We start from the raw sequence: 19,399 nt of genomic DNA, 5'->3' as shown, positions 1-19,399 counted from the left end.
TCAAACTATCAGATAATTATTTTCTAGGGCTAGAAAAAATAATATCAAAATTCATCTGGAAGAACAAAATGTCCAGAATATCAAGGGAATTAATGAAAAGAAATGCTAGGGAAGGTGATCTGGTGCCACCAGATCTCAAGTTGTATTGTAAGCAGCTATTATCAAAACCAGGTGGTACTAGCTAAGAAACAGAGGGATATATCAGTGGAAAATGCTAGAGTCTCAAAACGCAGTAGTCAATGAATATAGCAATCTATTGTTTGGTAAACTCAAGCACCCCAGCTTCAGTGATAAGAACTCACTGAGAAAAATTCCTGGGAAAACTGGATAAGAGTGTGGCAGAAATTGGGAATAGACAAATGACTGACACCACACACAAGAAAAAAGACCAAATGGGTATATTTTCTAGGTATAAAGATTGATACTTTAAACAAATTAGTGGAGCAAGGGATAGTGTTATTTATCATAGTTATGGAAAACGGAAGGAATTTTGACTTAACAAGTGATAGAAAGCATTATGAAGTGCAAAATGGATAATTTTAATTACATTAAACTGAAAAGTTTTTGCAAAACCACACCCAATGCAACCAAGATTAGGAAGGAAGGAGGAACCTGTAAAAGAATTTTTGCTACTAATGTCTGTGATAAACGACTCAATTCTAAAATATAGAGAGAACCGATTCAAATGTACAAAAATATAAGTCATTCCCCAATTGGTAAATGGTCAAAGAATATGAACAGGCAGTTTTCAGAGGAAGAAATTAAAGCTGTCTATACTCATATGAAAAAATTGTTCTAAATCACTGTGGAATAGAGAGATGCAGATCAAAACAACTCTGAGATACCACATCACACCTATCAGACTGGGTAACATGATAAAACAGGAACATGAGAAATGGAGGAGAACATGTGGGAGCATTGGAACACTAATTCATTGTTTGTGGAGCTGTGAGCTGATCCAACCATTCTCGAGAGCAATTTGGAACTATTTCCAAAGGCCTACCAAAATGTGAATACCCTTTGACACAGCAATCCTGCTTCTAGGACTGTATCCCCAAGAGATTATAAAAATGGAAAAGGGTCCCACACGTACTAAAATATTTAAAGCAACTCTCTTTGTGGTGGCCAAAATCTGGAAATCAAGAGGATGCCCCTCAATTGGCAAAAGACTGAATAAATTGTAGTATATGAATGTAATGGAATACTATTGTACTATAAGAAATGATAAACAGGAAGAATTCAGAGAGATATGAATAGACTTATATGAACTGATGCTGACTGAAAGGAGCAGAACAAAAAGTTTGTACAGACACAACCATAATGTAAGAATAGTTTTTCTGGTAGACTTCATACTTCATTGCAATGCAAGGACTTAAATAATCCTCAATGGTCTCTTAAGGCAAAATGCCTTCCACATCCAAGGAAACAACTATGAAATTCAATCTGAGAATGAAGCAGATCATTTTATTTTGTGTTATGCTTTTGCTTATTTTATGATTTCTTCCATTCATTCTAATTCTACTATACAACATGATTAAGGTGAAAATATATTTAATAGGAGAGCCTATATTAAACTATATGCTTTCTCTGGGAGAGAGTGAGGTGGTAGGAGGGAAAACTGGTGAGGGAGAAGAAAAATCTAAGTAAAGTGATTTTAGAACACTGTAAACAAATAAAATAATTATAAAAATAATAAAATATAAAATAAATAAATCTTTTCTGCTCATAATGTATTATTTTCACAATAAGTTGCTGTACTCTTTTTGCTGATACCTTATTTAAAATATTTGCATCCATTTTCACTAGAGAAATTTGTCTGTAATTTTCTTTTTCTTTTTGACTCTTCGTGGTTTAGGTATCAGAACTATATCTGTACCACAAAAAGAATTTGGTAAGACTTCTTTCCAAATTTTCCCAAATATTCTAAATAGTATTGGAATTAACTGTTCCTTAAATGTTTGAAAGATTTCACTAGTAAATTCATCCTGCCCTGGAGATTTTTTCCTGGAGAGTTCATTGATGGCTTGTTCAATTTCTTTTTTATGAGAAGGGATTATTTAAGTACTCAAATTTCCCTTCTGTTAATCTGGGCAATTTGTATTTTTTAAAATAACAATCCACCTCATTTAGATTGTCGAATTTATGGGCATACAGTGGGAAAATTAATTTGTAATTTTTGCTTTAATTTCCTTCTCATTAGAGGTTAGTTCACCCTTTTCATTTTTGATATTGGTAATTTGATAGTCTTCTCTCTTTTTTCAATCAAGTTGACCAAATGTTTATCAATTTTATTTTTTTTAATATAATCAACTCATAGATTTATTTATTAGTTCAACAGTTGTCTTAATGTAAATTGTACTAATCTCTTCTTTGGTTTTCAGTATTTCTAATTTGGTATTCACTTGGGGTTTTCAATTTGTTCTTTTTCTAGCTTTTTCAGCTGCATGTCATATTCATTGATCTCCTCTTTCCCTATTTTATTCATGTAGGAATTCAGAGATATAAAACCTTCTGTAAGAACTGCTTTTGCAATATGCCATAAGATTTTATAGGTTGTCTCATTGCTGTCATTCTTTTGAATGAAAGTTTTGATTGTTTCCGCTTTGTTGGTTAAACCATGCATTCTTTAGAATTAGTTAATTCGGGTTCCAAATAATTTTTGGCATATCTTTTCATAGTCTTTTATTATATATAATTTTTATTGCATTATGATCTGAGAAGGATGCCTTCACTATATCTGCCTTTCTGCACTGGATTGTGATGTTTTTATTCCCTGGCATATAGTCAATTTTTGTATGTGTGCCAGGTGAGAGAGAGAAAGATATCCCCATTTCTATCCCCATTCAATTTTCTCCAGAGATCTGTCCTAACCACCGTTATTCAGAGTTTTATTAAGCTCCTTAACTTCTTTCCTGCTTATGTTGAAGTTAGATTTATCAAGTTCAGAGAGAGGGAGGTTGAGGTAACCCACGAGTATAGTTTTTCTGTCTATTTCTTCCTGCAACTCCCTGTACTTCTCCTCTCAGAATTTGGATGCTATACCATTTGGAGCATATATATTTAATAATGGTACTGCTTCGTTGTGTATGGTGCCTTTTAGTGGGATATAATTTACTTTCTTATCTGCTTTGATTAGTTGTAGTTCTGCTTTTGCTTTGTCAGAGATTAGGATCACTGCCTTTGCTTATTCACATCAGATGAAGCATAATATATTCTGCTGCAACATTTTATCTTTACTCTGTGTGTATCCCCATTTCAAATGTGTTTCTTGTTAACAACATATTGTTTGATTATAGTTTTTAATCCATTCTGCTATTTGTCTCTGTTTTATGGGAGAGTTCATTCCATTTGCATTCACAGTTATGATTACTATCTGTGTCTTTCCCTCCATCCTCTGTCTCCGCGTTTGTGCTTTTAGTTCTCTTTCTCTCTTCCCCTCTATAATAGAGTTTTCATTTTTGGCCACTGCCTCCCTTCCTTCTTTCCTCTCCCTTCACTTTTAATCCCTTTTCCCCTTAATACTTCTTCCCTCACTTTTAGCCCCCCCTTTTTTTTCTTTCCTCCTTCCCCTCCTACTGCCTGTAGAATTTGTTAGATTTCTATTCTTTACTGAGTTGATTTTTCCCTCCTTGAAGCAAATTGTATGAAAGTACAACAATGTTCATCACCCTCCTCTTTCCCCCTCTACTGTAATACATTTTTGTGCCTCTTCCTGTAATGTAATTTACCATTTTCTACCTTCTCCTTTTCACATCTCCTGTTCCAACCCTTCTCACCCTTAAGTTACATTTTTATCATGCCATCATTTCCTTTATACCCGATCCCTCTATTCCTGCATATTCCTTTTATATATCATGATAAATATACAATTCTCAAAATTAACAAGTATTGTCTTTCCTTATAGCGATGTAAACAGTTTGCCCACATTGAATAACAAGTTTTCTCCCTGTTTACCTTTTTCTGCCTGTCTTGAGACTTGTGTGTGAGGGTCAGATTTTCTATTGAGTTCTGTCCTTTTCATCAGAAAGTCTGGAAATCCCTTATTTCATTGAATGAACACCTCCTTGTCTGAAATATTATGCTCAACTTTATTGGGTAATTGATCATTGGTTTCAGTTTCACCTCCTTTTCCTTACAGAATATCATATTTCAATTCCTTCTTTTTAAATTTATTTATTTATAGTTTTCAACATTCATTTCCACAAAATTTTGATTTCCAAAATTTTTCCCATCTCTCCCCTCCCCCCACACCAAAAGGCCAACCATTCTGATTACCCCATCCACTAGTCTGCCCTCCCTTCCAACATCCCTCACTTTCCTTATCCCCATTTTCTCCTTTGTCCTGTAGGACATGATTAATTTCTGTATCCTATTACCTGTATGTCTTGTTTCTCACTTGCATGCAGGAACAATGTTCAACAGTTGTTCCTAAAACTTTGAGTTCCAACTTCTCTTCCTCCCTCCCTCCCCACTCATCCCCACTGAGAAGGCAAGCAATTCAATATAGGCTATATATATATGTAGTTTTGAAAATTACTTCCGTAAAAGTCATGTTGTGTATGACTAATTATATTTTCCCCCATCCTATTCTGCCTCCCCATTTCTTCTATATTCTCTTTTGACCTTGTCCCTCCCCAAGAGTATTAACTTCCAATTACTCCCTCCTCCCATTTGCCCTCCCTTCCATCATCCCCCCACCCTTCTCCTCTATTTTCCTGTATTGAAAGATAGGTTTTCGTACCAAATTGGGTATCCATGTTATTCCTTCCTTGAGCCAAATGTGATGAGAGTATGCTTAACTTTTTCCATCTCACCTCCCCTCTTTTCCCTCCATTGAAAAGTCTTTTTCTTGCACCTTTTATGAAAGGTAATTTGTCCCATTCCATTTCACCCTTTCTTTTCCCAATATATTCCTCTCTCACCCGTTAATTTTATTGTTTTAGATATGATCCCTTCCTATTTAGCTCACCCTGTGCTCTCTCTCTCCATATGTGTGTGTATGTGTGTGTGTGTGTGAGTGTGTAATCCCACCAACTACCCAGATACTGAGAAAAATTTCCAGAGTTACAAATGTTATCTTGCCATGTAGGAATGTAAACAGTTCAATTTTAGTAAGTCCCTTATGATTTCTCTTTTCTGTTTACTGTTTCATGCTTCTCTTGATTCTTGTGTTTGAAAGTCAAATTTTCTTTTGAGCTCTGGTCTTTTCATTAAGAATTCTTGAAAACCCTCTATTTCATTGAAAGATCATTTTTTCCTCTGAAGTGTTATACTCAGTTTTGCAGGGTAAGTGATTTCTGGCTCCAATCCTAGTTCCCTTGACTTCTGGAACATCACACTCCATGCCTCGATCCCCCAATGTAGAAGATACTAGATCTTGTGTTATTCTGATTGCACCACCACAACACTTGAATTTCTTCCCTCTAGCTCCCTTCAATATTCTTTCCCCGATGTGGTAACTCTGGAACTTGTCTACAACGTTCCTAGGAGTCTCTATTTTCTGATTTCCTTCAGGAGATGAGTGGTGGATTCCTTCTACGTTTATTTTACCCTCTGGTTCTAATATCAGGGCACCTGTCCTTGACAACCTCATGAAAGATGATGTCCAAGCTCCTCCCCTGATCATGACTTTCAGAGAGTCCCACGATTTCCAAATTTTCTCTCTTGGATCCACCCTCCAGGTCAGTTGCTTCTCCAATGAGGTATCTCTCATCATCTTCCATTTTTTCCTTCTTTTGGTTTTGTTTTGTAATTTCTTGTTTTCTCATAAAGCCGTTAGATTCTATCTGCTCCATTCCAATTATTAAAGAACTATCTTCTTCAGTGAGCTTTTGAACTTCCTTTTTCATTTGAATAACTTTATTTTTAAGGCATTTTTCTCCTCATTGGTTTTTTAGACCTCTTTTGCCAATTGAATTAGCCTATTTTTAAAGATGCTATTTTCTTCACCATTTTTGGGGATCTCCTTTAGGAAGCTGTTGATTTGATTTTCATGTTTTTCCTACATTTTTCTCATTTCTCTTCCCAATTTTTCCTTCATCTCTCTTACGTGATTTTCAAAATCCTTTTTGAGCTGTTCTATGGCCTGAGACCACTGAATATTTATTTTGTATGTTTGCAATACAGAAGCCTTGATTTTATGTCTTTTCCTGGTGGTAAGCATTGTTCTTCCTCATCTGGAAGTTTGCAAGAAGATGCTTGTTCACCAAGAAAGTAACCTTCCATATTTTTATTTTTTCTCCCTTTCATGGGCATTTTCCAAATCAGTTACTTGACTTTTGGGTTCTTTGTCTATATAAGGATATACTCTGGGGACCTGTAAGATCTCAGTTCCTCCAACGTATCACAATCAAGCCTGCACACTGATCTGGGAGCACCCAGAAACTTTTGTGTCCTTAATCTGCGAGTAGTAGAATTTCCTCTCCACAATAGCCTTACCTCTAGTTCTGCCATTCCAGCACTCAGGGCTGAGGTTCAGATCAGCTGCTCTATTCCCCTAGCAGCTTTAGTCAGGGGTGGGGCTTGGGATGCTACTCAAGCCTGAGGTTCTATCAGCTTCGCAGTTCCCCCAGGGACTTTACAATAAGGCCTTCAACAATCAATGTCGACTGTTGCCTGCTGTGGGAGCAGCTGCAGCCTGCTGATGCCTCAGCTGTTACTGCCTGGAGCCGAAGCTGTGGCAGGGACTCTGCTCCCTTCTTGGCCAGTTGAAAAAGCCCTCTCACTGACCTTTGGTGCCTGTGGCTTGAGGGATTTGTGAACTTCTGCTGCTGGGGATTCTGCCCCCAAGGCCTGCTCCCTTCCTCCCCCTGCCACCATGTAGTTGAGGCTGGACTTGGCTCTACTCTGCATCAGGGGTGATAGACCTTTACTGTTGGCCTTCCAGGTCACCTTGGGCTAGAAATCTATTCCTCTCTGTCGTTCTGTGATTTCTGATGTCCTGGAATTTGTTGAGAGTCGTTCTTTACAAGTATTTTATAGGTTGTGAGGGAAGAACTAGAGTGTATGCATCTTTCTACTCTGCCATTTTGGCTCCACCCCTTCTTTTACTTTTAATGTAGAAACTGCAAGGTCTTGTGTGATCCTGACTGTAGCTCCTCGGTACTTGAATATTTTCTTTTTGGCTGCCTGCAGTATTTTCTCCTTCACTTGATAGTTACAGATTTTGGCTACAATATTCCTTGATGTTTTTAGTTTGGAATCCCTTTCAGGAAGTGAACGGTGGACTCTATCCATGACTATTTTGCCCTCTGGATCTAGGACTTCTGAACAGTTTTCCCTAATGATTTCTTGAATATTGTCCAACCTCTTTTTTTATTATGACTTTCTGCTAGACCAATAATTGTCAGATTTTCTCTCCCTAATCTATGTTTCAAGCCAGTTGTTTTTCTAATTATTTATTTTGCATTTTCCTCTATCTTTTCATTCTTTAGATTCTCTTTGACTCGTTCTTCATGTTTCATAGAGTCATTAGCTTTTGCTAGTCTGATTCTAACTTTTATCAAATTGTTTTCTTCATTTAATTTTTGCGTCTCCTTTTCCATCTGTCCAATTGTTCCTTTTAAGGAATCATTTTCTCCAGTTAGTCTTTGTGTTTTCTATTCCATTTGTCCAATTTTCCTTTTAAATTCTTGTGTGATTTCTTTTTTTTCATATTTTTAAAATCATTGACCAGTTTTGTTTTGTTTTTTTTTTTCCATTTCTCTAATTTGGCTTTTAAAACCCTTCTTCAGCTTTTCAAAAAATGTTCTGTGGACTTGTGACCAGTTCATACTCCCTTCTGAGGAAACGGATGAGAGTACAGTCTCAATGCTGACCTCTTTGGTATTCTTGTTTTGGTCCTTGTGCCCATAGAAAGATTCTATGGTCTTTTCTTTTCTACTTTGCTTCTTACTCATGATGATCAACCTTTTCCTGGCTTCTTAAGCATATTTCTTCTTCTGGGGTACAAGGCGCTCTGTCCCCCAGTTCTTGTGTCTTGAACTTGAATCTTTGCGTTTTGTGACCTCTGGTTCTTTCATCTAGAAGCTAAAATGTTGCAGTTCACCTGGTGCTGAGCTGACCTGTATGAGAAAGAAGAGTCCAAGTGAAATCCTTCCGGATTTCGCTGGAGTTACCCTGGAGTTAGCAGTGTTAAATCTGGGCGATATGTGGTCTGGATACAAGAGGTTTCCTCTGCTGAGCTAGAGCATAGGCAAGATCAGTAATCTGTGAACACATCTGCGCTAGTGTCTTCCCGATTCCCCTGAGGTGCTGAGGTAAGCCTGGGCTCCTGGTGTTGGCAGTTCTGGGCTCCTCTCTCCTGGCTTTCTGGATTTTCTCCTCTGAGTTGCTGAGATGGGGCTGTCTGATGCAGCACTGGCCCTGCATTGATCTCCTTCAGCCACAGAAGAAGTATTCCACTTTGAGATTTTCCTAGCCTCACAGGCTATGAGACTTTTTGTGCTTTTGGTTGATTCCACTGTTCTAAGATTTTTCCTGGGGTGATATTTTATGAGTCTTTCAAGGTCAACAAGGTGAGAGGAGAACATATTTATCACTCTGACATCTTGGCTCCCAAATGTTCAATTCGGACCTCTTTCTTATTGGTGGTGATAAGAAAATCCTGATTTTTTTGTTGGACTTTTAGGAGAATCTGGCAGCCCCTGATTCCATTGTATACCCCAAAACTTTACAGTTTGAGCTGGTGCTTGAATCTTTACAGAGTTAATTTTCCACCTTTTTCTTTTCATATGCTCAACTAAACGTATAAAACTCTTCTCCTCTTCTACACTTTCCCCCTGTATTATAATATCATCTATGTAGCAGGTAAGTTGTACACCAGGTAGCTCCGTTTCATACAAATATTCAGCCACAGCCCCATGACAAATAGTAGGGTTATGCAGATATACTTGTGGCAAGCGTGTAAAAGTATATTGTTGGCCCTGCCAAGTGAAAGCAAATTGGTCCAATTGTTTCAAAACTATTGGGATTGTAAGGAAAGCATTGGCTAAATCAACAACTTTGTACCAAGTCCCATCATGTTTCTGGATTTTTAATATTAACGTAATGGTAGCTGGAACAACAACATACAAGGGAGGAGTGACTTTTATTAAGTTGTCTATAATTCACTTTCATCCTCCATCTCCCATCTGTTTTTCATACTGGCCAGAAAGATTATTCCATTGAGTGCTTGTAGGGACTAACACTCCAGCTTCAATATATTACGTTATACTATTAGTAATCTAATCTTGTCCACCTAGAACACTGCTGCTTTAAAGTTTGCTGTATAGAAGGATTCTGGCTAATCCCCATAAATGTCAGTCAGTCTATGGGATCTATAGCTATTTCTCCAGCTCTGTCATCACTGATTCTCACCATCCAAGATATTACTATTTCTCCCATCCTTTGGATGAATCGATTCAAAATTTCTGTGACCTGCTGAGTAAAATCTTCAATTATTTCCTTAAACACTAAATTATCTCCTTGATTCTCTTGTTTCCACCTCACCATTGGGTGTGCTTCTGACTGGGAAACTTCTTCCTCTGAAGTTATTTCACTTTCTTTGTCACTGGGGCAACTAGACTTAGTCAGTACAAATGTCAGGTGTTCACTTCTTTTGTTAGCCTTCAGCTTCTTCTAAACTAAATGAACAGCCTTTCCTTCTGCCTGAGCCCCCTGAATGCTCTTGTAAAGTAGAACCTGAAGGATGGAATTCCCATTTAAACTAGCTAACTCTTTTTCCATATGAATTTTTTCGTTAAGCAGCTCATCTCTGTTTCCACACATAATATGATAAGCGATTAATAAAATCCAGCCTCTCCTACTTAACCCTACCAACTCCTTTCCTGGTCTTATTTGTATTCCTTTCAAACACTTTTCCAAATCTCCAGATTCCCCCTTCTATAACCTCACTTCCCAATTTATACAGGGTCCAGTACTTTTAGCCCACTCTTTTACTCGTAAGAAATATGGTAAATCCTCCCATCCTGGGATATTAATGTCTTCCCCTAAATCCTTTCCACCTCAGAATGGAGATCTTATACTTTGCCATCCTGTTCGTGACGCCAAATGTATCACCAAGGCCATATTCACATTACTGATGAAGACTATGAATATGCCAGGATAGTTCTCTATCACCAAGTACAAAAGGCTCTCCATACAGAAGGCAGAAAAAAGACATTTATTTAAACACCAGGAAGGGAAAGACCAGAACGAACAAGCAAAGTCCATCATGGTGAACAAGAAGCTAATAAAGATGATCACAGCAGAGGGGAAAGCTATTCTCAAAACTTCCCTCCCTTAGCTAGGGACTTCTCACTATCAGTGGTCATACTGTGTCAGCTGGCTTGTGTTCTGCCCCCTATGACCTGACCCCAGTCACTTCCTTCCACTTGTGCTCCACCCTTCCTGTTCTGCCTCTTCAGCAAGCTCTTCCTACTACATGTGATTTAGACTTCCAGGTGATTTTAGGAGATCATATGGGCCTATTAATTAATGAGAAAGACGTTCCTACTTAAATTGCTATTATGCTATCATATTAAAAAAAAAATAATCCTTAAGTGGAATGATCTCAAGGTTATGTATTTACTACACTCCGCCTCCACAACCATAGAACTGCCTGTCCATATTCTTACAACACTATGTCAAACAAATCTGAACAGGATATTCTAAATGTTATTTATTAAGGACATAAGAGCTCTTATTTTTCTCAGTCTAACCACTATTATTCTTAACAGAATTTTCCTTTTTTAAGCTATTATAATATATGATTGACTTGTATTGAGTTTCCATTACATTAATAACCCTCAGAACTTTTTCACATAAAATTTTGTGGAGTCATTTGTTTTATTCAATAGCAAAGTATTTGATTTGAAAAAATAAGCACTGGAGTTTCTAGTTTCCCTTTTCACATTTATAAATAATTATGATTTGATTCAGAAAAAGTGTTCAGCAAACTCTGAGTCATTTATAGTAAACATCCTAAATAATTGTAAGTGTAAAATGTTCATTTTGATGTGATTAAAAAGTACAAATTTAAAACCACATCTTTTACATCAGTTGCAATGGAAATGTATAGGTAATTGAAAATTATGAACAGAAGAGTATTAGTGATAGTAGCTAGATAGAAAGTGACTGAAAAATGTCTATATAGTAAGGAAGCAGAGGCAACATTCAAATAAGCTATTTTTCCCAGATTCTAAAAGTGAAGAAGAAAGATGTTTCCTGAGATAGCAGCAGGTTAAACAGAAGCATTTGAGTAAATTGAGAATTTCATTATTAACATTTTCCTATTCTTTGGGCAGCTAAGTGACACATTGGATAGAGTTGTAGGCCTAGAGTCAGAAGATCTGAGTTCCAATTCAGTCTCAGACACTAGCTAGCTATGTGATCCAAGGGAAGTTTACTTAACCTTGATTGACTCAGTTTCCTTATCTATCAAATGAGTTTGAGAACAAAATGACAAACTACTCCCATATCTTTGCAAGAAAACTCCAAATGAGGTCATGAGTTGGACAAGACTGAAATGAGTGAACAGCAATAACTTGTTCTTGACTTACCTTTTTCTTTGTAATTATAGTCCATGAACTCCCACCTACTCTGTTTCTGAGCTCCTTGAATACAACAATCTTCAAATCTAAAGTATGCATAAAACTCCCTGATATACTGCCCCTTATTTTTTATGAACTCTCAGATATCATGGGCACATTCAAGTTTCTTCTAATTTCTAAATGACTCTTTATTTGTGCATCCCACAGTTTTCAATGCTCCATATTGTCCAGCAGAATGAAACCTTTTCTCAGGTACACTGATTTTTGAAAGTTGATATCAGCAGGACAAGAATTAATTTTGTGCTTTATGGAGAAAGCTCCATATACTAGCTAGATTATATAAGCCCTCCATCAAAATTAAAGTCTTCCTCTGTATGAGTTTTGTGATCTATATTGGGAAATTATCACCCAAGCACAGGGAATTAATATTAATAACAGTAATTATAATTATCAGTAGAGTTACCATCTCTATAGCTCTTTAAAGTATATAAAACAATTTACATACAATCTTATTTGATTCTCATGACAACTCTGGAGAAGGTTGGTATTATTACTCCCATTTAACAGACAAGAAAATAGAGATGTAATTTTTAAGTGACTTTTCCAGTTTCATATAAAAACATATCTGAGACAGGATTTGAATTAAATTGCTACTGACTCTATGTCCTGTATTACCAAGCTACAAAGTATTATGTCACAGGATTCTCACCAAAAAAAAGCTTAGTGCTCCTCAGATGGGACATAGGTGACTTATGACCTTTTTTCTGAGTATTATATAGTTTAAACCTCCCAAAACAAGGGCATTTTATCCAATAAACTTCTGATCCTCTCTGCTTTTTTTCAGGGAAACAAAGAATCCTTTACATTTTTTTTTTCACATTTTCACAGCCATGTCAGATAAATAATCAAATCCTTTTGCTGTGACTTTCAAATGCATTGGCAGCTTAATAAAGGACTTAGGTTGAACTGTAAGGCCCTCTTGTTTCTGATGCTCAGAGCATCTTATATAACTTAAAGAAACTAGCTACAAAGACCCACAAGGCCTCAAGGATGACTTTCAATAGAATACTTTCAAAACAGTTCTTGTTTTAACAGTTCAGAGGTAAAACATGAGCATCTCTGACTCTGATAGGTTATTTTCCCCATCTCAGTGAAAGAATGATCTATAGCAAAAGCAGTTTTCCTATTTCAGACAGGAGACCTATTTTTAGTAACAAATGGGTACAAAGCATTGTTTGGTAAACTGTGGGGAACAGAAAGTGAAATAAACCAAATACTGAAAAAAAGTCACAAATTTTACTTACAAAGGAGAGATGAGTCTGTAATATTTTCATGTAAAGGAAGCTGGATAAATGAATGCTTTTCTTCCCGAAAGTGTAGATGTAGGTTGGAGGAAAGGGAATACGCATCTGCATGTGTATATGTGAAGTGTATACAGATACTTACATTATAGTGGAATAGGAAGTATATGAGACCAAATTAATAATTCATGGGTAAAAAAACAACTAATATTTGTTAGTTAAACGACCTCAGATAATTTTTTCAGCTTCTTTGAGCCTCATTTTATGAAGCTCTAAAATAGAAATAGTAATCCTTGATCTAACTGAGGTATTATGAGGAATTTAGTGATTACTGGAAAGCACAAATAAAAAAAAAGTATGAATATGTATGTATCTGCATGTATACCATTTGCAAATGGGAAACTTTTGATGATCATTCCTAGCTGTGTCTACAGTTATGGAGATGGAAGTGTGATATATGAGATTTCATAGTGAAAATTTCTCTCCTACCATGAAAGAATATAAGAATATGCACAACTGTACCTTTACATATAACAGCTTGTAAACATAAAAATTTAAGATCCTACTTGGATCATTATAATCCTAAATTGCTATAATTACTTGATATTTATAACTACTTCCAATGAAAAATAGAAAAAGAAAAGTGTTAACCAGTTACCAAGTCAATTTTTATGATAAGCTATTTAATGAGAAATTAGTATGCTCTACTATAAATTCCATTCAACAAGCTTGTTTTATACCACGTACAGATTATTTTCCTAACTCCTGGGAGACAAAAATAATTGAGAAACTATTCTTTCTCTCAAGGAACTCACATTTGATTGATGGAGGAGGGTATGAACCTGGAAAGGCTAAGTAAATGTAAAGTAAGATAATAAATCTAGTGAAATATAAGGGTAGTGTGGAGAGGAAATAGCATCTGAATAGTGACTTTGAAGTCACCACATATTTTGCATATAAGATGAGTGCATTTTAGATATGGGGGCACACATGCAAAGGCACAGATGTCAGAGATGGCACTGAATTGGGAATTAAAGAACCTGAATCCTAATTAGCATTTATTAACTAAATCACCTTAACCCCCTTTAAATTGTGTTTGTCATTCCTGTCTATTGCATAGGGTTATCATGAAGATCAAGGAAAAATTGGAAGAATACACCTTCATAAACCAACCAATGATAATATAGTAGCTTTTTTATTCAAATATTACAAAAAATGATCAACTACATTTTCTGTGTAATACTATTGTGAAATGTTATATGAGTTAAAAAGTAAAAAAAAAATAAAGGTGGATTTTGCTCTTTAGATATTCAAGATGATTTAGAAAGTAGAACTCTATAATATATTCTTTTCCTTAGTATCTTTTTTATTAAAGGAATTTAATGTTTCCTTTCATAAGCCTTGAATTTAAAGATGATTTTTACTCAAATGAAGAAAAATTGTTGCTAAAATCATCAAAGACCAGAATAATCCAAACAAACAAACAAAAAAACAAACAAAAAACATCCTGTCAAAAGTAATTTCTTTATTTCAAAATGACTTAAGAAAATTTAGTCTAATAAGACATTAAATATTGTTTTTTTTTAAATTTCATCTTGTGGTTTTTCTGGAGATATCTATGAAGAAAAATTAGATTCTATAAGTAGTTTCATTACTGAAACATTCATTAAATCTTTTGCCCTTAAAGTTTCAGAAATTTTAAAGTATAAAAGCCAATATTCTCAGGCAATGTGAATTAAATTAGATCTTAAATTTTAGACTTGTATATTGAATTAAATTTAAAATCACTATTATTTGCATTTAATGGAATGTGTTACTATTTTAAATGTCTCAAGGTTAAGTAATAATGGAGAAATTAGTCAAATATTCAGAATCAGGGGAAAATGAGCTTGAGTTAATATTTTTTTTAAATTCAGTGTTATTGCTTTTTAAAGACATACCTAAAAGGGAAACATCCTGTACTAGTTGTAATTTACTGCTTTATCGTTGAGTAATGATAATAATGCGTTCAAAAATTATAGCAACATAATTTCAATGAATCCTGTTATGTTAGAAAATGTTACTGACCCAGAAGCAAATTATGTCTGAAATCTGTGATTGATGAACACAGTGATATCTGAAATGTCATAGAGAAAGGGAGAAGTACCACAGGACTGCAGAATGACAATTACCTTAATATACAGTGCAGTCAGGTGGCTCAGTAGATTTGCCAGAGGGCATGAAATCAGGAAGCCTTATGCTCCTGAATTCAAATCCATTTACTAGCTGTGTGACCCTGGGCAAGTCACTTAACCCTGCTAACCTCTGTTGTTTATCTGTAAAATGAGCTAGAGAAGGAAATGAGAAATCATTTACAATATTTTTGCCAAGGAAATCTCAAATGGGGTTATGGAGAATCAGATGAGACTGAAAAACAACTTATCAATAACAAATCAAAAGATAAGTGATTGAAATTTGTAAATTGTCCTGTATGCCAGTGAGCTAAACTTTAATTCTGGATCAAATTCTACAATGCATTATTAAACAGATACTTGTTGAGTATCTAGAAAATATTTCAGTAATTAGAATAATCTAGTGTAATTTCATCCAGAATGTTGTCCCCTTGGATTACATTTGGGAAAGATCATTTTAAGAGAAGGAACGGATGTTTTCCCAAGTTAAATGAAGCTGTACATCAAAGCTCTCATCAGGATTGATCCTAAAAATTTCCCTTTTACATAAGGGAAGTAACCAATGTGTGGAAGTGACCGCCAGCAATGAAGACAATGTAGCACTGATGTGGTTCACCAAAGCATTAAGATGAGTAATGGAGGAAAGTATACGTAATACAGAGGTGATCATGAATAAAAATGGAAATATGATTTTATTCTGTATCAAGTAAGGTGTAATGAAATGTAAAGAAAAGGTAAATTATAGTTCTATCTTTGCTATTCTCAAAATAATAGAATTTTTTGGTCATTTGGTCACTTAGGATAATAATAAATGTTTTATTTTGGAGAGTTATGTCAAATCATTACCTGTATTTGTGAATCTAATATTAGTCCTTAGACAAGGTTTTAATATTAATGATTATAAGATTTACTTGTTTCTTATCCTTGTTTCTTTTTACATAACACCTGACCTCATCTTAAAGCAGGAGGGGAAACAATGCTTAGTGTGTTCTCCTAATATCATGCTGCTCTCCTGCCTGGCCTTTAGAAAGACCATTTCAATGCATACTAGTGTCCTGTCTTTGGTGAATGAAGAGGAAATAGCATTCCATCATAACATGTTTCAAGCATACTCTCCTGTCTCTAATGATTTTCCGTAGGAATAAACATAACACACTAATCTTCTGCCTTTGGTGTAATAGGAGAAACAATCATGTTAACATGCCAGATCTCCTTTCAGGTCTCTAGGTCCTGTGGGAAAACACCATTTCATTGAAAAACACCAGATTTCTCCTCTCTAAGCAAGACAAAAAAGGCCATTCCATAACATTTCAACGTGTTCTCTGCTTTAGGGGAAGAATAACACAGTTCCTTTACCTCCTAGAACTTGACCCTTAACTCAGTTGTCTAAGATGATGAGAGGATTCCAACATGAAGCGAAATTTCTATGAACAATGAAAACCTTCCCGAAAGATTTCCTCAATTATTAACAAACTTTACTTGGTCATAGACTTCCCAGCTCTCATCATTCAAGTCACATTGTCCATCATGCACTACCTGAACTTTATTCCCATGTCCATCTACCCAACCCACCTCCTCTGTAATTTAGCACTGTAAAGCTATCCACTTCTTCCACCCTCTTCTCTAAAATGCTTGCACCATAAGCAACAATCTTGTTTTCATCTTATTTTTTTCCCATTTCCTTCTGTCTTACTGGAACCTAACTAGTGACACAGACTTCCTGGTTTTTCTTTCCAGTTGTGGTTGAACTTTGATTAGTTCCCTCTCAGTTAAGTGGGGAAGGGAGGGAATTGGAAAACTACATACTCTTTATAGTCATGTCTATATTCCCTCTCTACTACCATTCACTCAACAATCCCTCATGCTTTGAGGATCATTCAATCTATATCTACCATCCAATCAAAGTTCTTGTAGCCACTGTCCATTGACCAACAGCAATTCTCCTTTTTTCCTTAATAAGTTTAGTATCTGGCTCATAATCTTTTTTTCCTTAACATCTGCTTTCTTCTAAAGGAATTCAGCATACAGATTAATTGGGACACCTAGATGGCACAATAAATAAAACACCAGGCCAGGAGTCAGGGACTCTTGAGATCAAATGTGGCTTCAGATACTTACTAGCTGTGAGATCCTAGGCAAGTCACTTGACCTTGTTTGCCGCAGTTTCCTTATTTATAAAAATTCACTGGAGAAGAAAATTTCAAATCACTCTAATATCTTTATCAAGACAACCCCAACTGGAGAAAAATAGTCAGACATGACTGAACAACAACATACATATTAATATTTCCTCAGACGTCCTAACCTTATATCCTCAACTCTGCTCCTTTCACATGAATGTCTCTGCCACACTTCAGCCACATATGGGTGGCCATATTATTGATTTTGTAATCATCTGTAAGTGTACTATTTCCATGTTCATGAACTCCAAAATTCCTTTATCTGATAACAGTGTGTTGTCATCCCTTCATTCCCTTGGCCTTGCAACCCCAAACCCAAACCCAATTTTTCATCCTTACCATCTCATCCAATCTTTTGATCTCTCTTCTGTTTCATGATTGCCGCTGCATTAGTTATACATTTCTCCCATTACGCATTTTAACCTCTTTAAGCACATCTACCTATACTGTCTTCACTGCTGATCTTACCCTGCCAAATTTCAGCCTTGGACTGATCCATCCCACCATCTCCTGCCTTCACTTCTACGTAAGTGCTCCTGAAAGAAGCTGAAGAAAATTACGAAACCATGGTGACATATCTCTACAAGTCTATGTTACATAATCTCAACTATGTCTCCATAATGTTAACCAACTCTCTTACATCATCCTATTTCATTAACTATATGACTTACTATAGGAGCTCTCCCAAAGATCTTCATTTCTCCTCTCAAAATATTAGGAGACACCCTGTTTTCCAGATCTAATGCCCAGGAAGTAAGCTGTGCCCTGAGTTTGGCATAAAAATACTCATTTGTGCTCACCTTCTGGATGATCTCAGTACTAGCAAAGTACAATAACTGTTTTATGTAATTGTTGTATTGCTTTGATCAGCATCAGGTGTTCCCTGGATTCAGACAAGAACTTACTGTATACTGTACTGTATATATGTTCTGCTCATGAAGCTGTGCTATGAATCAAACTTGTCACATTGTTGCTGTTACCCCTAAATGTCAGAACTACACCTTACTATGCAGCCATTGGTATAATAAGTATTGGATTCTCCCCACACTGCCTTTGGTCCCACACTCTAGGAATGGGGCTCCAGCATGTGTCCTTGCTTGCAAGCCCTTTCCCTCCATTTGAAGTTAAACTTCTGTTTGATTCTTGACTATCCTGTCTTCTTGCTGTTTGTTCAGCTCTGGCTATGCACAGGTTAGAGGACAGGTCCATCCAGTTGATAATCCTCAAACTTCTCTTTTCTCCCCTTAACTTTCCTTTCTGAGCTGGGAACTTTGCTTTATATTTTACTGAAAAAAGGGTAATTTCCTGAGAGCTCACTTTTCCTGACTCCTGTAATGGTATTTACATGGGGAGATCTTTTCCATTCATTAATAGGCCCATATGACAGGCCTGGATCTCATGGAAGCCTGAGTCACATGAATGTGGATCACATGGAACCTGTAGTGTGAGGATTTTGCTGAATGGTGGAACAGAAGGATTGAAACAAGAAGAGGTGGAACTACAGCAGAGTTGAGAGGAAAATGGACAGAGTCTAATCAGAGTTAGGAAGGATGCAGGCAAGCAGGCAACTGGCTAGTGTGACTGAAAGAGCTTGTTTGTGATTTTTTTTCAGGGGGCCTGCTTGTAATTTGTTTAACGGAACTGGTTTGTGGGAAGCCTAGCTGGGGAAAGACTTAGGGATTGTGTTCTCTGCATTGTTATTGTGTATACATTTTTGTTTCTATGTTGGATGTGATTTTCTGATATGTGAATAAATGTTTTGGTTCTATCCTCTCTCTGGAGCATCTATAGTATTTTATGATTCAGAATTGTTCTGGGATATTCATGGCCATTATAGGTGCTGTGAATATTTCATTGGCATTATACTTCCTCCTCTTCATCTTGCATTACCCAGATGACTTCTGCCACTAGTTTTTCTTTCATTCCATCTAACATGAAGAAATCACTTTTGTCCTTACCAATGCAAACCCATCTACTTGTAAAAGTGATCTCATTGTATCCCATATTTTCAAGAAAATTGTCTCCTCCCTCATCCTCACTCTTTCACTGAACTTTAATCTCTCTTTGTCTACTGACTGCTTCCATAGTTTCCACAAATATATCCAAGTTCCCCTCATGCTGAGAAAATCCTCTTTACATCTATCTATCCCCATGGTCTTTTATCCCACATCTTTTGACCATTTTGTAGCTAAACTTCTAAGAAAGGCTCAATATAA

The sequence above is a fragment of the Notamacropus eugenii genome, chromosome 6 (assembly GCF_028372415.1).
Source record: "Notamacropus eugenii isolate mMacEug1 chromosome 6, mMacEug1.pri_v2, whole genome shotgun sequence".
Taxonomy (NCBI): Eukaryota; Metazoa; Chordata; class Mammalia; order Diprotodontia; family Macropodidae; genus Notamacropus; species Notamacropus eugenii.
This window is presented reverse-complemented; position numbering follows the sequence as displayed.